The sequence below is a fragment of the Pieris brassicae genome, chromosome 8 (assembly GCF_905147105.1).
Source record: "Pieris brassicae chromosome 8, ilPieBrab1.1, whole genome shotgun sequence".
NCBI lineage: Eukaryota > Metazoa > Arthropoda > Insecta > Lepidoptera > Pieridae > Pieris > Pieris brassicae.
Window position 1 is genome coordinate 6,190,367 of NC_059672.1, and position 19,024 is coordinate 6,209,390.

A 19,024-nucleotide genomic window follows, 5' to 3' on the forward strand; every position below is an offset into this window, starting at 1 on the left:
AAACAATACACAACAATATATTATGAGTGAGTATTTATTACCGACTTGTGCATTATTAGACGTTACTACATATTTTAGCTACAATATTCTAACCCCAGTATCTTCTTTAAACATAAAAAAGGTTTTTCACAGCTCTTGTTTCCCTTAAATCGTTAACTATGTGATATCAATATGTTCGGCTCTAAGAGAATCTTTGGGAGATAATTGAATGAACCTCTCTGAGTATGACATTTAGATCTTTAAACAATCAATATGTCTCGACGAATCACAAGTTACATTATAATATTGCAATTAAAAATAATCCTTAATCTAATTATGTTAATTTTATTAATTATTCTTTGGTATAATAAATAATAATGGTTCGATACACGAAAAATCACAAATTTAATGAACTAGTATATTTTTCTATAATATTTCAACTATATAAAATAATTCTTCGTTGAAATTGATTCATATTTTAAATACAGTCTACGGAATAAATAAGTCTACCATAAAAAAACGTTTTCGAAAATACTACAACTTTTTTAAAACGTTTAGTTTCAAAAAAGTATGTAATTATTTCGATCAAGATAACTCTTGATTTCTAGTTTCATTATAAGTAATATTACTTCCCTTGTAAACGTATTCAATAAGCAATCTATTTAGTTCCTCGAGTGTCTGTCTGTCCTGCACTTTGCCAAGAAGCATCGCAGACAATGCTTTGTGGAGGCTGTGGGCCGTCATCTTTGTCTTCAAAACTTCTCCTTTAGATGCTTCCGATGGCTCCGGAATCATACTGAAAGATAAACTTAGTTTACTGCAAAGTTTAGTAATTAACTAGTTCGTTCACAGTAATTTGATCTCGTGAAAGCTATCATTCTAACTTATAAGTAGAACTGAGGTACTAATTGCAGAACTGCAATTGCTCCTACATCAATAATTTAATTTTTGAAAGCAAATAACTTATGGAATTTTGTTCCTTTTTTTAAATCATAATTCGTCCTTCCATCTTTGCCCAGCGTTTTAGTTTTTGAAAAAGTTTCCGATACATGTATTCTGGATGTTACTGTGATATTTTCCGTTAGTACGGAAAAATAAAAATTCGATTGGAGTTAGATTCTACAAAATCCCTTGTCTATTATAGGCATATAAATACAATCCGTGAAACAGACTTTACTTAGTTACGTCATTAACAAATTTAAAATCAAACATAATGTTATTTAGATAACTCGACGTTTCGAATACTGTTTGAGTCTGTAAATTCATTCATTAAAGTCAAAATCATTTATTCATTAAGGTAACACAATGTACACTTATTAATGTCAATTAAGAAATACATATTAAATTACATTCACTGCCAGTTCTCAAATCAAGGCCGTAGAACGGACGAAAAGAACTGGCAATAAACACTGCGGCACTATTTATAATCGCCAAGGTTTTTGTTTTACACAATGTCTGTACGGAGCTGCAACCATTACACGGTTACTTAACAGTTAAATATTTTAAAAAAATATTTGCCCTCTATGAGCAGTAGGCAGGGTGAAATAGGAACACGCACTTACATTCTCGTGGGAACATCACGCAAATACATAGTCGAAATAACTAACAACACCGCATACACGAATTCAAGTTCGACCAGTCACCACCACAAGACTAGTAAGTTTATATCTGTCGAATATTTCCAATATTCATAGTAATTTATACCTCGTTTTTATATAACAAAGCTCAATAAGAGATTAAAAATCGTTCGACCAAATATATCATTTCCCGTATTTCGTATGAAATGAGGTCGACCATCCAATTCCCTATACAATGCACCATTTTATTTCGACCCTTTTGCAAAATGTTTATATTTCAATATTTCTAGGAATTGGCGAAACGGATATTTGCTACCTAGTTTTATACAGCTTTAATGCTCCATTGAATCGACACATATACCAAAGCTAAAAAATAACAAGTCGCCATGTATTGACAAAAGAATCAAGAGTTACATGCTAGAGTTAAATAATATGGCTTCTAAAAATTGTATCCAATCGAAACCAATAAAATGAACGTATTAAACTATTGGGTTCAAAATTAGTGTCCATTTCTATAGTACTATTCAAATAATTAATTGGACTTTAAAGTTCAACCTGACATTGCCACAAATTTTATATTTAATCAGCATATTTTGTTGATGTGTTACAAATTGTAAGAACAACGTTTTCTCACATTAATTATCCGAATAAAACAAAAATAGAATCTACGTAACACAACGTTCACAATCGTAAGGTCTCTTGTAAAAACCCCTTCCTTTCAACTCCAACTCTTTCGTCCAACTTACATAATGAAATAGGGATCTTTTTGCACAAGGAATTAATAAGCTCTGTGCTTATACTTAAATTTTTGTGTATATTTCCTTTAGCTCCCTTAATATCACTTATTAGTTATGTTAATAATAATAATTAAATCCCGTTTAATTTCCAATCATTACAAATAACAATATACAGCTTAAATAGCAGCAGCTAACTTCAGTACCGTCAATCGGAACACTTTCACGGGTAAAGGTTCCCCCAGCTTTTTCAAGTTAACTCTGTCCATGACTTTCTGTCTCCATTCGTTTCCTTCTACCGCGTCTATTTCTTCTATCCTCCTTTTTTGGGGCGTGCTCTCATTAGTTATATTATGTATACAAAATCTAGTATTGTCTTTTGTTAACATAGCTTTTACACATTAAGAAAACACTTTTGTCTTCAGTCACCGTGACCACGCACGCTGTAAAGCACGAAACGTCGGAAAAATTTAAATTTATGTAAATAATTATAAGTTTATAATAATAATACATAGCTTCAATCCGTTTAAAAAGTGTTTTCTTTATATACAAAATCTGATAAAAACTAAAATTAAAGCTGCCTGATAATATTTTTTATATTATAGTCAGTCAGTGCAGTCATCGCATCGCATGGACACTGATTTTAGTGGGGTTGCCGGCCGGTTTAAAGGAAGAGTATGGCCTTTTTATCATTATCATCATGGGAGGTATCCCAGGAAAGACCCACACCAAGAGTTCGCTAGATCGTAAAATAAAATGTCTTGTCTCCTATCATAAGCCACGCTACAATCATTATTGTATGCTACTAACGAATTAAACTAAAATATGGATTTTAAAAATGTTATCCAATCCAAACCATAGAAATGAACCTATTGTACAATTATTGGGTTTAAAACTGGTGTCAACATCTATAGAACTATCAAATAGAAATAATTAGACTTTAAAGTAATGTGTTGTGTTATGTTATGTGTTACAAATTGTAAGAACAACGTTTTCTAACGTTAAGAATCCGAAAAAAAAAATTATAGAGATATTCTACCGAATACAATTTTTATTACAATAGAAAATAACTGAGAAACCTTTTATGATACACTATTTAGTAGTACATTATAAATGTTTACATAATCCTAAATACAATCTGTCTGTGCACCATAAAGGGTCTAATAGAGCTTCAGACTTTTCCTTTGATGCAAAGTTACTCTAAGCTCTATAGCGTTAATGTAATTTATGAAAAGTTTCAGTGAAGTTTAAATAAAAAAAATATACCTTATATATCACTACACACAATTAGACACAGACATCAACAACACCATTTATTTATCATCGTTGAGCAAATATTCACCTTTAAAGTTTGACTCAATATTAAGCCAACAACAGTCTGCTTAGTTTATATATATAACTGAACAGATCAGCCAATCCAAGCGATCATGTGCGATCTATAGAAGACTGAAAGGCAGTCAACTGAACGGCGATGATCAACACTCAATAGCATGCAAGGCAGGCAGATGACATTTGGCAGCACCGGCCCAGGGATGAATGCAGTAACACGAACTTGAGCTTGTTAAAGATTAAGAAGCTGTTACGGTGTGATTAACTGTCAGGCTTTTGTCAAAATACCTTTTTTTGCCTGCCACCTGGGCCTTAGAGTGAATAAAACGCCCTAAGTTGAAATCAGCCGACAAGGAATATTTGTAAAAATGTGGATCTCACACGAACACGCGCCATCCTTGACCTTTCTTTACCTACGCAACCATAGTAACACTCTTTCAATTTCCCTAAGCTTTTTGTGCTGTCTACTGAGCCGTTTTTTTCTCTTAGCACCGGTGAACGTTCTAAGATGCCTTTGTTTTTGACTTGCAGAAGCAGGAATATAACTCTTTTATTGATTAAAACTAAACCAGTACAATTGTACTCTTACAACTAAGGTCGAGTTTCTTACGTAATAACTCATTAATTACATTTACATTTAATGTAATTAAATGTAAGTGTAAAATGCTACTAGTAAAAAGGATTAAGCTCTTTGTAATCTACATCCATCTGATGAAACAGTTAATAATTCCATTAAAATCGCGTACCTCCGCAAAATAAAGGGAAAAATTTCGTTCAAAAAGCGGATCTTTTTTGAGAGCTATTTACGTCAATAATCAATAAGTGTATTCCTGGAAAACTTTCCGTTCGGATGTACTGTTATTGGACAGTGTTTTTTATTCTATGTTCCACGTAGAAAGGATTTATAAAAACTTTGAGTCGCTGTCCGTTTTAACTATGTAATTCGGTTTTATTCTGTTTCAAAAGCTTTCAAATGAAGATTATGCGACCCAGGGTTGCTTCTAATTTTAAATGTATTTAGAAATAATTCTTAAAACCTACACAGACTACAATAGCCAAATTTAAGTGCTAAACATTGCCGACGTATGTCTGGAAATCATCTGATTTAATAATAAATAGTAAGGATATACAGTAATGTAAAACACGGTACTAGACAAATAATGAAAACGGACGGAAAAAATGGATGGTATAAAAAGTAAAAAGAAGTGTGCAGTTTTAAATGGGCCTCAGGGTACACGCAGTGGACAGCCGCGCGGGCTGACAGCAGCACATCGCTGATTTTTAGCGATCCCAGCACAAAAAGGAAATTTAGTCCATAAGAACTTATAATCGAATTGATAACAGAAACTGAACACGTAATAATAAAGTATAAACTTCTAATACATGTTAAAATTAGGGTAAGTTCAGGGCTGTAATTTAGCATCAACATTACATGTTTGTCAAAAACAAACAAATTTAGACGTTTCATGTAATTCACGTTTATATTATAGAAGTTTTGATACACCAAAGACAATGTCGATCAGATTATGGTGTCATCCATTGAGTTGTTTACCATCTCCTTCTTTGTTTTTCAATCAAATATATCAATTTTATGACGTTACTTCTGTCCAACTTACGGGAGCGGCTCTATACCAGCCAATTTCTAATTCTTTAGACAATACTGATTATTCTCGTTTGTGTATAGAATACCAATCATTGCATAAATCAAATATATATGTAATTTCAGTTAAAGCCAAATGAGTGCTTTACCTCAATCTTCACGTTAAGTGCTTTAATTAATTAATTGATCTTAATTATGGACCGACATGCTTAAAGCAGCTATGTGTTAATGTCATACATATACAGTGGATTCTCAATAACTCGAATGTCAAGAGAACGGCAAAAAAAATAGAGTTAACGAGTTTTCGACTTAACAAGAATTACGAGGTACAAATGATTTAACTGCTGAAATTTCGACTTACAGAGGCTCGATTTCTAAGTGTATTTTTCTATTTGTAGATTCAAATTTGAATAACAATTCAACCTACGTTTTGTATATACATATATATTTTTAATGAATGTATTCATTCATTGCACGTGACAAAAACAATATATTAGAAGCCCCGAACCCAAACATTTACTTTGGATTTTATTGCTATTATTTCGGGGAATTGAATTCCAAGTAAGGCGTAATTATATTTTACGACTAGAAATTCCAGTTATTGATTATATATATGTATTATATATAGAGTAGGAAAATAACTGTAGATACTACGTATTTAAGGTTTCAACGGCATTCCCTTCGTTGAAACCTTTGCAATTTTTTCGATTGAACGAGGTTCGCGTTATAGAAATTGTACTGTATATTGTTGTTTGTAACGGAATTTCAGTTTTAATTAATATAATTAAAATTCCAAGGACCATATAAAATAGTGTATGTTTACACTTTAAAGGTAAAAGTTAACACACGGTCTTTAGAAAACGTCAGTTTAATCAAAAAACAGAGGAATTATGCGTGTACATAACATTATATTTTCGGGTTTCTACAAAACCTAGCAATCACAATACATTTTTTGCCTGTGGCAAACATTTCCGCATATGTTTCATTTATTTTCTACAGTCCAGTACATAACCAGCTGTTACATGTCGTCGACGAAGAGTTTATGGTTAGATCCGAGGTTCTACGCTATGAAAAAAAAACCTTACGTCAAAATTCATTAAATCACGCGAGTCATAACGTTTAGTTTGACACTGATAACCATAACATATGTCGGTTTCTTAAATGTTAAAAAAATCAGTGTCGCTACAACCTTTTTAGGTCTGGGCCTCAGATTTCTGTCTCGTCATGACCATTTGTGAATCAAATAGGCAAGTAGGTGATCAGCCGCCTGGGTCTAAGGCATGTTTTCCTTCACCGTTCCAGTTGATCGAACCAACGACCTCAGGAATGATAATCGCACACTGAAGCCACTAGGCCAACACAGCTTTCGTAAGTGCTAAGGATTCAAAAACATGATTTTCCACGGCACTACGTCAACCTTAATATCTATTCAGACTTTTATATACATTATAGCAATATGGCCGCTAATGAAATACATATATACCTTTTATATATGAGTCGCTTAATTATACGAACAGTAAATTGAACTGTGATTTCGAATCAGCACTTTTGTATTTAAAATTGAATTTTGCTGTGCAAATGACATGTTATTAGTTTGGTAATCTGGTACTTATATATATCCCGGGAGGTTCGTTTATTGATTGGTTGCCATGTTTTAGAATCGAAATATGACTACAAACAACGAACTTCGAAATGTGGTAATTATGACATCCGTATCCGACAAATTTTGCTACGACCATCATTGATATTTTTGGCAAAGCCAGCGGCTTCTTTATCGCGTGATTGTCACCCAGCTTCTTGACAACACGGAGACGTAGACTCAAATGACTAATCCTTATAAGCTTGCATAATTCTAGCAATAAAAAACGATGTGATACGAAGCCGTACAAAAATAAAAGTCGTTATAATAATATACAAAAAACTTAAAATGGAAATGAGCCATGAGAGAACATTTGTAATGGCAGATGGGTCAAAATGAACCTGAATTGGAATGGCCCAGTGGGAAGAAAAAAGGGAAGATGCCCACCAAAAACTTAGGAAGATGAAATAAAAAAGGATAGCGGGAAAAAATTGGATAATTGTCGCAATAGGGACAAGTGGAAGAATTTGGAGGAGGCCTTCCCTCCATCGGAGGTCGAGTATTACTGAAAACGTATATAACATGGACTTTAACTATAGTATACTCGGCTGAATAGAGGCAATTTTTATTTTATTTTATAGTTTTAGCAATAGCAACGTTAATAAATCTGAAAAGCTTAAGTGAAAGTCAACACTGATTTTGTTTATCAGACACTAGTCAGTGAACTTTTAATTAAGTTATTAAACACTTGTTTATTTAAGTGTTTTTTACTTAACTGTTTATAAGATATAGATTTGGGAAAAAATAAAGCTATAAACAAGTGTTTTACACTGTGCCTAACATACTCAATTATTAGATCTATAATAGTTCTAACCTCTAACATTAAAGATTAATTTAACCGTACATGCATATGTTATATTCGTACAGAGAAATGTTTGAAATAATTAGTAACTCTTCACTACAGGCCAACATTAAAAATGTATATGTTACACATATATAGAGGTCCCGGGTGTAGGTATATATTAAGCAGGCGTGGTGAAATTAATGTTCAATTTTAATGCGCATGAAAAAATTAATATAAAAAAACAGTTGTCAGTCAGCCAGTCAGTTTCAGCTTAATTAATTTATATAAGGGCGTGCCAATGCAAGTCTGAACTAATTCATATTATTACACAACACTTCATAATTAACAAGCGATATAAAATATTATACATGGTCGCGTGTCCATACGATAACAAAAAATATAAATAGTAAATCAAATGCCTGATAAACTATTGCCCGATACGAAATTCGTGTATAACCTTTCGGAACCCACTGACGTAAAGAAACCTGTCAAACACCTTATATGCACCAAATAAAAAACCCACCTGCTGTTTCCACCCCTAGTCTTAAGCCTTGGAAACACCTTAACTTTCACAGAACAAACTCTTCGAAGTTATTCGTAAAGGAACTGTCGACCAAATGCCATGAACGAACAGTCACACTCATTCATCGCCCTATTAAATTACACTTTACGGAATAATGATCCTTGTACTGTATAAAATAGAGTTAAAAATCTTCTATTGTATAAAGTATAGGGGCGCATCTGTTCTATTTGTGATTTACACTAACATGTGGTAGGGTCTATTCGAATTTTAAAAGGAACAACTGCCAACTGTTAGACAGTGAAAAAAATTTGAATGGCGAATATTGTGTATATTATGTGATTGTGTTGCTAAAACTGATTTTACAATTACCTTATCTATACTTTTATTTCTATCAAATTCCTTATAAAATAAACTATATGCCTGAGTGAACATAAACCTTATCAAATGTTTTGTACTTAAAAGACAACTCAAAATCCTTAGTAGTTTCTAGTAGTAATAACTACAATGCTTAAAAATATTTGTATAGATAATCAGACAATTATTTTAAACGCATAATTATTGTTTCAATGACAACGCTATGGAACTACTATTATATATAATACTATGACTATTTACATTTGTGTTTAGTGACAGGGGCCCCATCTTGGAGTAGTAGAATTCTACATATTTGTATAATGTCACTAAGATGTGAATGAATAAAGGTTTATTATTATACGAATTAAAATATTACTAAACGAAAATAGAAAATAAATACCTCTTTTTTACAGTAGCAATTCACCTACTCGTTGCGTATTTGGTAGTCAGTTTTTGTAGGAATTTCACTTGTCATAATTTTCTGATTTTAATTTCTTTTAATTTTAAAAGATATAGTTTCTGGGTATAGTTTATGTAAACATAATGCTATAGGCATATATATCTAATTCATAACTTAACGTGACAAGAAAATACCATAAATTTAAAACAAAATATTTGCTATCAGAGATATACCTAAAAGAGTGATAACAGAATGCTCTTCCTACAATCGGAGAGGCGATCTGAATAATATTAAGATAAGCCCTGCCCGCACCCATGTCCTCCAGCACATTCTAGCCATTCTGTTCTGTTCTGTAGCGTAACATGCCTAAGAAGATTATAATTTTATGTCTGAAAATATTTTCTATCGAACCATTCCTTATCGAATTTGACTTAACAAACCAACTTTAAAATACAATATGGATAAAATAGCCAGTTGGGCATAAATAAAATTCAATACGATTAAAATATAGAAAGTACTTGCATAAAAAGAACTTTAATATGAAAGCTGTATTTAGAAATACTCTAAGTTATAAATATAAAACTCTTATATTTTCTTTTCTTTCTTTCAGATGCAGTCTTTAAACTAAATGAATTTATATAACTGAGTATTTTCAGTTAAAACAAACGATTCTGCAGTACTCGTTCAGTCCTTTTTTTAATGGAAAATGTTTATTATAAAAATGAGTAACAAAATACTGCTAGGAAAACTGACCTATCTGTAGTACTGTGTTGTGTTTTTTTAATATTATGTACGAGAAAGAGAAAGAGAAGAAAGCCTCCTTTTATAGGAGAAGCGTATGTTATTTTAATTTTAACAAATCATTACCTAAGGTTCTTGTTAAAACTAAATATTACTTATGGAATAATTCGTTGTTTTATTATAATTTATAACACTACAGTAGTGGTACCTGCATATATGCGTATTCCAAATGTTAGGTTACACATTTCTTAAAAAGCCGCATCATATTGAGTCAATTCCTTTAGGAGCTATGCTACAAAGATATTTCAAATTTAAAAACCACAAAATGTTACTATTACTAATACCATGTACAAATGTGACACAGTTTCTACCATTTAAATTATTTTGATATATCTTATCAAATAATTACTGTAAAAATAAATTAATGACGCTGTAATATATACCTAAGATCTGGGCCTCAGATTTCTGTATCTGTTTCATGATCATTTGTTAATCGAATAGGCAAGTAGGTGATTAGCCTTCTGTGCCTGATGCACGCCGTCGACTTTTTGGGTCTAAGGCAAGACGGTTTCCTCACGATGTTTTCCTTCGTCGTTCGAGCTAATGTTAAATGCACACATAGAAAGAAAATGCATTGGTGCACAACCGGGGATCGGACCCACGGCCTCAGGGATGAGAGTCGCATGCTGAAGTCACTAGGCCAACACTGCACTCGCCAATAAATAATAGGTTGTTTATATATTAATTTACCGTTATATGCGTCAAAAACACTAATTCTGAAGTCTCAAATACTGTCTATTTTCTATTCTTTGTTTACATCTATCTCATAGTTCAAGAGTTTGTACTCTAAACTTGCAGCAGTGAGATATTGTTTTTTTTAATGTATATAAATATGTTTTGAAAATGTTATATTCACTTTTATCGTTATACATCTTAAAATTGTAAGTTACACTTACCTAACACAGATATTTTTTACTGAAAAGGGTTCCCAAATCTTATACAATGTAGTGCGTATTAATAATGAATAAATCAATTTGTATTTATTATTATACCAAAGCTATGGGTCCAAGCCAATGTCTATGGGTTCAAAAAATAATGATATCAGTACTACTACGTAGACAAAATCGCGTATAAACAAGATCACTGTTCAGACATAAATAAAATAATTCCGTCATAACTCTTATCAAAGTCATACACATCAGTCGGCGGTGAGCGCACGCGGCGTTCAGTACCGGAAAATCGTGACTGGAAAAATAATGAGTTAAATAAACTATATGATGTAGTGTATGAAATCGGATCGGACAATGGTGAGTTATTACTAAAATATTTAGACGTTTATTATTAAAGAATAAATATATAAATTAATACGAATACGACCTTGAATTAATATCATTCTAATTCATATAATAAAAAAAAACTAATCGAGAAATATACAAGCAATTCTCGTTAGATGAATAATGATTTTGGTTTCTATATTTATGAATTGATACGAGAGTGATAGGGACAAAACATTAAATAGCTATTTACAGTTTATATTACGTTTAGACCGAATACCATTACAAGTATTTAGTGTTAACAAATGACTCTAATTATCTTTTGTTGTATGGGCTTATTTTCCTAGTGCCATCCAAATCGCTAGTATTATATTATATATTTACGACAGAATAAGTGTAAAAGTGAATTTTACACTTTTCTTTCATTGTTGGGCAATTAAAACCTTTTAATATCTTTCTTATTTGTACTATAAACGGATCTAAAGGTCTACGATCTAGTGTCTTAAAACCTCATTGTGTTTATTTTAAACTAGTTATAAGTGTAATATTATATGTCACGTAAGCCAAAAATAATAATGTAATGTGTATAGGCATACGCGTCTGCATAAATAGAGGGGGGGGGGTTGTTCAGTCCCACCCCAGTATGGTCTAGTGCCCACCCCAGAATGTCGGGTGACCGATTAGACTAAAAAATTAACATAGAGAAAATGAGAAAATAACTTTTATTTTATCTGTGACCTCTTGATTGTTCTAATAAGTTTCGTTCTAAGAAGTAACTGTTTTTTCAGTCAATCATAAAATCATGTGGACTTACTCAAGTGTCGACATCCCCGGACATCGTGTCTCTCGGACTGATCGTATACGAATCTACGTCTCCGAGTGTATCGTCTGCTTCTGTATTCTCTTCTTCATTGTCTGCGTTGGACTGCTCTTGTATCTCTTCTTCCATCTTTATAGTACTGTCTCCAGCTCTAGGAAAGTTGCTGAGACTTTAATCGAGAGTTGAAGTAGGTTGAAGTAGGTTGAAGAGGACAATACATCAAAATTAAACATTTAATTGAGAAACTTTATATCAAAATGTAAAAAAGTATTATACTGTACATAACAGTTTAGTAGCCATTGAATACATTACGGATTACCGAGGTATCAATAATATCAGCCTCACTTAAAGGTGGCGATGGGACCATTTACTTTAAGTAGTTATCCTCTAGAAAGAGGATTGTGAGAATGGACTTCAGGGACGCGTCTTTACTAAAAATTGAGTTCTGAGGAACACCATTGATTAAACTGGTAATACTTCTATAATAACAAAAATTCAAAAAATAATAGTACACAAATGTAATTAAGAATCAGCGACGAGTCACGCTAGAAGTACAGTGCTGACCTTCTCAATTTAGAGAGAAGAAAATTAGTTGTATAAAATGTGTATAAAAATAAACAGTCATGTGATATATAATATATTTGCTACATATTTGTATGTTTAAAGTGATGTTATTCGTTAATAAATAATTTAAAATTGTTTGTTTTTAACTAGCGAGAGTATTTTAACTGTAAGATTATGCGTCCCTAGTGAGAGATAAGCTTTGGAAGAGATTCATAGAGTGACTTTATTTACATAATTAAAATGCATTTTATTTTATTTTTCTCTAACAGGTGCCTCTTAATGACTTAAGAATGTTGATAATTAGAATAACAGCAATCTCACTTTAACAATTAAATTGAAATATAATGTCCGGTTTACCGATGTTATAATTAATTATTTTCCTCCTCTCAACATGAATAACAGCAATTTTTTATCAAACAGTCTTAATAAAGCTACTCTTTCGATGTGCGCAGTAAGCATTCGCGCATTCTTTGACGGCTAACATCCTGAGGGAACGGACATGTCTTAGACGCAAGAATCTACTACATATCTAGGTCGTAGATTCTTGCAAAAACAAATGACCATCGAATAAGGTTCTAAATTCGATTTAATTAAATTATTTTGAATCAGCCCTGTATTATACAAGTGTGATAAAATATTTAAATTACCTGCAATTAACATTGATGACAAGGTCGTTAAATATTTGTATGTTTTATTATAAGATAGCATGGTAACATATGTGCGTCACATTTAACGCAATTTCTATTATGAATATTCATATAAATGGTTCTTTTTAACATTGAAGTTTAGAATTACTTCAAATACGATGATCTAAGCCAATTGCAACACAAAATTTCTTGAAATTAAGTGTAATTAGTAAAATATTTGCAATCTTATCAAACAAATATTTAAACCGGAACAGATTTTGTAAACAAAAAAACAATATAAACAAGAGTTCCAATTAGCTCTGTGAACTTTAACATAACGGAAATAACTTATAGATAATTGAGATTACATAATCTATTCCCTTTTCCTATTATTAATACAACGTTTGAACGAAAACAACCATCCATTTCTTTTTTTTATCACAGTGTAAACCAGTTTCGATACTAAGAGACGAAAGAGTTCTTCAGTTAAGAAGACTTCTTTATTTGAAGAATCATTTGTTTTCGAAGAATTTTTTTTACTCACTCTTAACTATAATAGTCATTTTTACGCTGTCTCTAATATCGACATTGTTCAACAGTGATACAACAAAAGACAAAGACTTATTTCGTTCTTCAGAAGAGCATTTTAAATCCCTAAAGTGTGAGAGAGCGCGATGGTGATCCTCGAGGGACCTTCGGAGTCTGCAAACTCGGAACAAGCGCTGTTAAGGGATTGGCACTTATGGTCCGATTTAGGTTGAGATATAAAATACGTTGTTGTAAGATGGTTGACGTCTGGGCTGTGTCGTGGCGAGCGAGGGGGCCGATGGCTGGCCATGCGTGATACTCGTAAACGAGTGCTACTTGTGGTGACTGGTCGTACTTGAATTCGTGTATGCGGTGATGTTAGTTATTTTGACTATGTATTTGCGTGTTGTTCCCACGAGAATATAAGTGCGTGTCCTATTTCACCATGCCTCCAGCTGTTAGAGGATCTTTGACAATCTTAGACAAATCTTTATTTTATTATTATTTATTACTTAAGATGTCGTGTGGACATGGTGTAATGTGCAACCACTACTACGTTCCAGCACTCTGTGCTTAATCGGGCCGTAACGACGTTGGTAGTGAGTAGCGAGGGCCCGGAATTGTGTGATTCTGATATTATTATCAAGCACCACTATAGCGGCCATATTTACTTCGCCTTCGAGAAGGTTGTTGCATAGGACAACTCTTATATCTCAGGTTAATAACCTTATTTCTCAAGTTAATAAAGATTATATCTCAAGTTAATAAAGTTTATATCTCAATTGATTAAAGTATATAACTCAATTAATTATGTTTATATCTCAATTTAATAAAGTTCATATCTCAGGTTAATAAAGTACATATCTCAATTGAATAAAGTTTATATCTCAATTTAATAAAGTTTATATCTCAATTTCATAATGTTTATATCTCAGGTTTTTTTATAAACTGGTACCCCTACATACTAGCCTATCGGCGAGTCGGAGCCCGCTGCCCGCTGCTACCCGCGTTACCTGTCGTGCTATTAATGTCAGTGACATATTTGACAATCTTGCCGCAGAATTTTTCCAGCTGCGATCTATGCTTAAGCAACATGTCGGATAGCCCATCTCGGGATACTCTCATGCCAGTCTCGAGCTCCACATCACACCAGGCCTTTTTAAATGTCGCACAGTCAACAGAACCGACCATTTTTATAGCTCTCTTCTAGGTTCTGGTGAAGCTCGACAACTTGGGTATGAACGTGTACGGAGCCAGCCTCACGGGACCGAGACGAATAAAAATATTCGTCTCGGTCCCGTCTTGCCACTCAGTCCATGCCGCTCCCACTCCCGCTGATGTTTTGCTCCCGTCTGTAAATAATGTCGTCATAGTAATGTTATTGATTTCTGACGGGTCGCCCAGTTTTTTGTAAGTTATTTTAAATCTTTTGGTGGGGTGTGGGAGCTCAGTGTATGGCAGCGCGTCTCTACTATCTTGTCATATGTTACATCCCCTTCCGCGCAAGGTATGTGGCCGCGGCCTCTTTAACGGGAAGGTCCGGGGGTATCGTTAGGGGTAGTTTTCGTCTTGTATGTTTTTGCTATTTTTTATGCGAAGCCTCTTGTCATGCGATCTAGTTTCATTTTAATAAATCTTTTTCTACTGCTTGCGCCCACACAGCCGCGGGTGTACAGGAATATAGGCTGAATCACTGCATGTATAGGGCTGTAGTGACGTCTGGCTGTAAGCCCCATTCTATTTTTGCCACTTTCGAAACTTGTCTATATATTAATATAGTCTTAGTGAACAAGTTGTCAATGTGCCTTTAAAAAATGCTCATCATAGCCTATCATAGCTTTGTTGAGTAAGCCCACAACGAAAGTCATAAGAAATCATTGACCATAAATGTTCTCCCTTTATGTTCAATTTCACGTGTGCCAAGAGTTTTAGACTTGCCGCTAATTCACAAAAACAAATGAGAAATGAAAGCAATATACTAAATATTAGGTTACCAAAGAGTTCTAAATTTGAAATTCAAAAAAGTTCATTAGCAATGTTTCTAACTGGCTAGTTCTAAATATTTTCAGTGTTACCCACGTACTACAGATAACATGTGTCTATTATCTAAAGACAATAAACTATTATCTGTATTTATTTAAGCGCAAAACAAAAGGATTAAGGAGGTAATAAATACAATGTAATAAAATCGTAGTCACTGCTTTGGCGAGACTGTTCAATCATTTGTATCAGGCTGCTGATTTACTAGTATTATTGTTTATTTTTGCTTTTATTCGTACCTAATTGCTATTTGTGTAATCAACACAAGCGATTTCTTCGATACAAAACTTCCCCGGAGTTGTGCTGCGACATTGCGACACTCGATTGTGAGGAAGTTGCATGGATCTGGTTAGCGCTGCGCCTTCTTAAGTTCTCATGTAATTTGTATAACATGTTTTCATAAGTATGTATTGGTCTCATTTTAACATGTGTGATGTTTGAGTATAAATCAAAATTATTTTCAATTATTGTCTTCATTTTCGTAGTGCTATGTTACTTTATAAACTTTGCAATGTTGGACTCACCTCATATCTTGTTGAACATATCTGTCCCTAGATGTTGTAAAAAATGAATAGATTTTTTATCTCCACTTCTTTTTTAATTTATGCCACTAAACAGATTGGCTAGAATATGCTGAAGGGCCTGAACTGACGAATCTTGGATTTTTTTCGGATCGCCCGTTTTTTACTTTATCTCTCACTCATCACTCTCTTTGATTATTATGATATAATCTAATAACAGAACGTCAGAACAGAATATTCTTGCGAGCGAAATCAATTGCATCTGATTGTACCTTGAAGGGAATTGAAAATCAACAGCAGTTCGATATCAATGATAGAACAATCTCACTTTTACATGAAATTGAAACTAATGCATAAAACGACCTTATTACACGTCGCCTGGAAGTGATCACCGTTATAAGACCGCCTGTTACACCATGCTTTGAGTTAATATTTATATCTTGTAACAAACCATTTGAATTAGTGAATGAGCATGAATGCACGTAACTAACGTAGCTACACGTAACTACACGTAGTACTAAACAGTGTTAAGTGGAAAAAATAGTACACAAGAACGAAATTTCCCCTTAATACTGATAGGATAGATTTCTCGAATTGTATAACGAATACGTTACTGTATCTACCATAATTAATATTTATACACAATACGTAAGTTAGTTTATATATATATACAGTTTATATATACTTATTGGATTAATTAATTAGAATATAAATAACACTTCTATTATAAGCCTCACGGTTGACCTCAATATTTACCGCGAAGGCGCTAGCCAATCATAGAAACCGCTTGGTCTACGATTATTTATACTTTATACAACAATATCCGGTGATTTAGACTATAAATACAAGTTTGTTATGTTACGTAATTTAATAAATAGAGGATTTGTATTATTAATATAATAAATTATGAGTACTCCAAGTAGATAAAATAGAAGTATGTTTAATATATTTTCGTAAATAACAATTTTATTCAAGCCCCACGATTGATTGGATTTTCTCGAGTATCGATGCGGGAAAATTTCGCGTTCTCTCGGGCGTTAATATGTTAAGGGCGGAACAACCAAGCGCGGAGCTAGGTTCCGTCGTTAGATCGGAGTTTAGGGTGGGCATTCTATTTTGGGAAACGATTAGATAATGTCACACAAATCGTTAAGTCTAAATTAGTGTGAAAATAAAGAATATTTACCAAATCTATTGTTCCCTTCTTTAAAACGACATTCTGCATTACGAGCTGGAAGAGGCCCAACAATAGAGACTGTAAGTAGTGATATTGGACACTTTCTTAGGTTAAATATAGTTGTTTGCCGAATAGGTAGTTAAATTATTTAATATTCTTAAGTTAGTCTGATCGTAATGTCAAATAATGTCTGAGAGCAGGGCCCTTTATATAAAAAAATGTGCCGTGAAGCGTAAATAATTACCTTAATGAAAGACGAGGTCAAGTAACCTTTGTTAAAAGTGATTTTGTGTTTATGAATAAATGGCTTAATTAACTTTTAAGTGATTTAAGGTGTTTCATCAAATCAGTTACGCTGTCCTAGTCGGGTGACTCTGAGGTGAATTGCGCAATCACTTCTTCTTATGGTGTAAGATCCAAAAATCGACGTATGTCAACGGGAAACTTCAAAAAAACAATTGCACAAATTTGAGAACGAGAGCTGTATTCCTTTTTATAACATTCGTTCAGCCAGTATCAGTTTAAAATATGCCAATCAAACCTATCACGATCCAAAAATGTATATGCAGCATTTTTCATCAATGTTTAAACTACGCCGAACGATGTTGAACGTGTCACGAATTTTAAATATTCTTTATCCAAAACATAACACTTTAAAAAAGGACATGGTTCAATATAGCTCGATTTACTTAATAATAAGATAGTATACGTAAGCATACGAGCTTAGTAGTAGACATATTCCCTTGGAAATTAAATTATAATTAGTATATGAAATGAAAATATGAAAATAAGTATGCAATTTTGTGAAACATATTGAAAGTATATTAATACAAAATTTCATGTATAATGGGTGTATTATGTTCCACCGTCACGTAAATTTTCGTATTTTTTCGTAACTAGCTTACAAACGGGCTGCACGTGTTTTTACACGTGAACAAGACAAGAAACAAAACATATTTCGATTAAATCATTATAATCGCGCAAACCTAACCGTGACGCAGGCTTGACTGACTAGTACCTAATTAGAAACATTGCAATATAATCTATCAATTCAAAGTAAAAATTTATATGATCATATTTACAGAGCTGTTCATACACGAGTCGATAACAGCGGTACAATGTTGGATGAAGTTTAAAATTCATATCATGTGGAGATATGTTTGCGCTGTTACTTTGTAATTTGTGATATATTGTCAACTATTTCTGGGGACATGTTGAGATTTTATTAGCGTGAAAGCTCTAGACAGGATATGAAAGTAATAGATTCAATGCCAGGTTCAGTCTTATAATCAGTATCATTTTTTTAAATGTTGTGTGAGCGTGACAAGTCATCCACTAGTACTAGTGATGTGCGATTCTCAAACCTAAGATGGGCAAGCGTTTAGCGTTGGCTGGGAAACCATCATCGCAATGAAAAAACTTAAACCGTAGGTTTGTGAATAATGGATGCTATAGCTGCTCTTCCTCTGGCTTGAAGGGAAGATCCTGAAACAGTCTAACCCAGTGGTTAGACAGTACTGGCCCCAAGGCTCCAGGCTAATCTAAGTTGTGTATATTCTTAGTGGTGATGTTTCAAATAACAGTAAGGAATCTGCAACGACGAAAAATTGGCCTCATGGTGTCAGACCGTACTTTAAGAAAAAAAATTTTTCAAGACAAATGGTTGAAAAATGCTAGGAATGTCCACTAGTAAAACTTCATACGCTGAGGGTTGAAAGGATAATAAAAGTATCATTTTTATATACAAAGACTATACTATATTTTAATAAATTATATTCACATGATATATATGTATGTATATTGTACATTTTTCT

The 19,024-nt window shown here is 33.1% G+C and overlaps 1 long non-coding RNA gene across 1 annotated transcript; it reads left to right on the top strand.

Annotated features, from left to right (window-relative positions):
* Window positions 1–10,837: 10,837 nt before the first annotated feature.
* On the top strand, window positions 10,838–12,468 carry LOC123713762. The gene is made up of 2 exons (XR_006754232.1): window positions 10,838–10,967; window positions 11,723–12,468. It is a non-coding gene; the product is annotated as an uncharacterized LOC123713762 (long non-coding RNA).
* The last annotated feature ends 6,556 nt before the right edge of the window (window positions 12,469–19,024 follow it).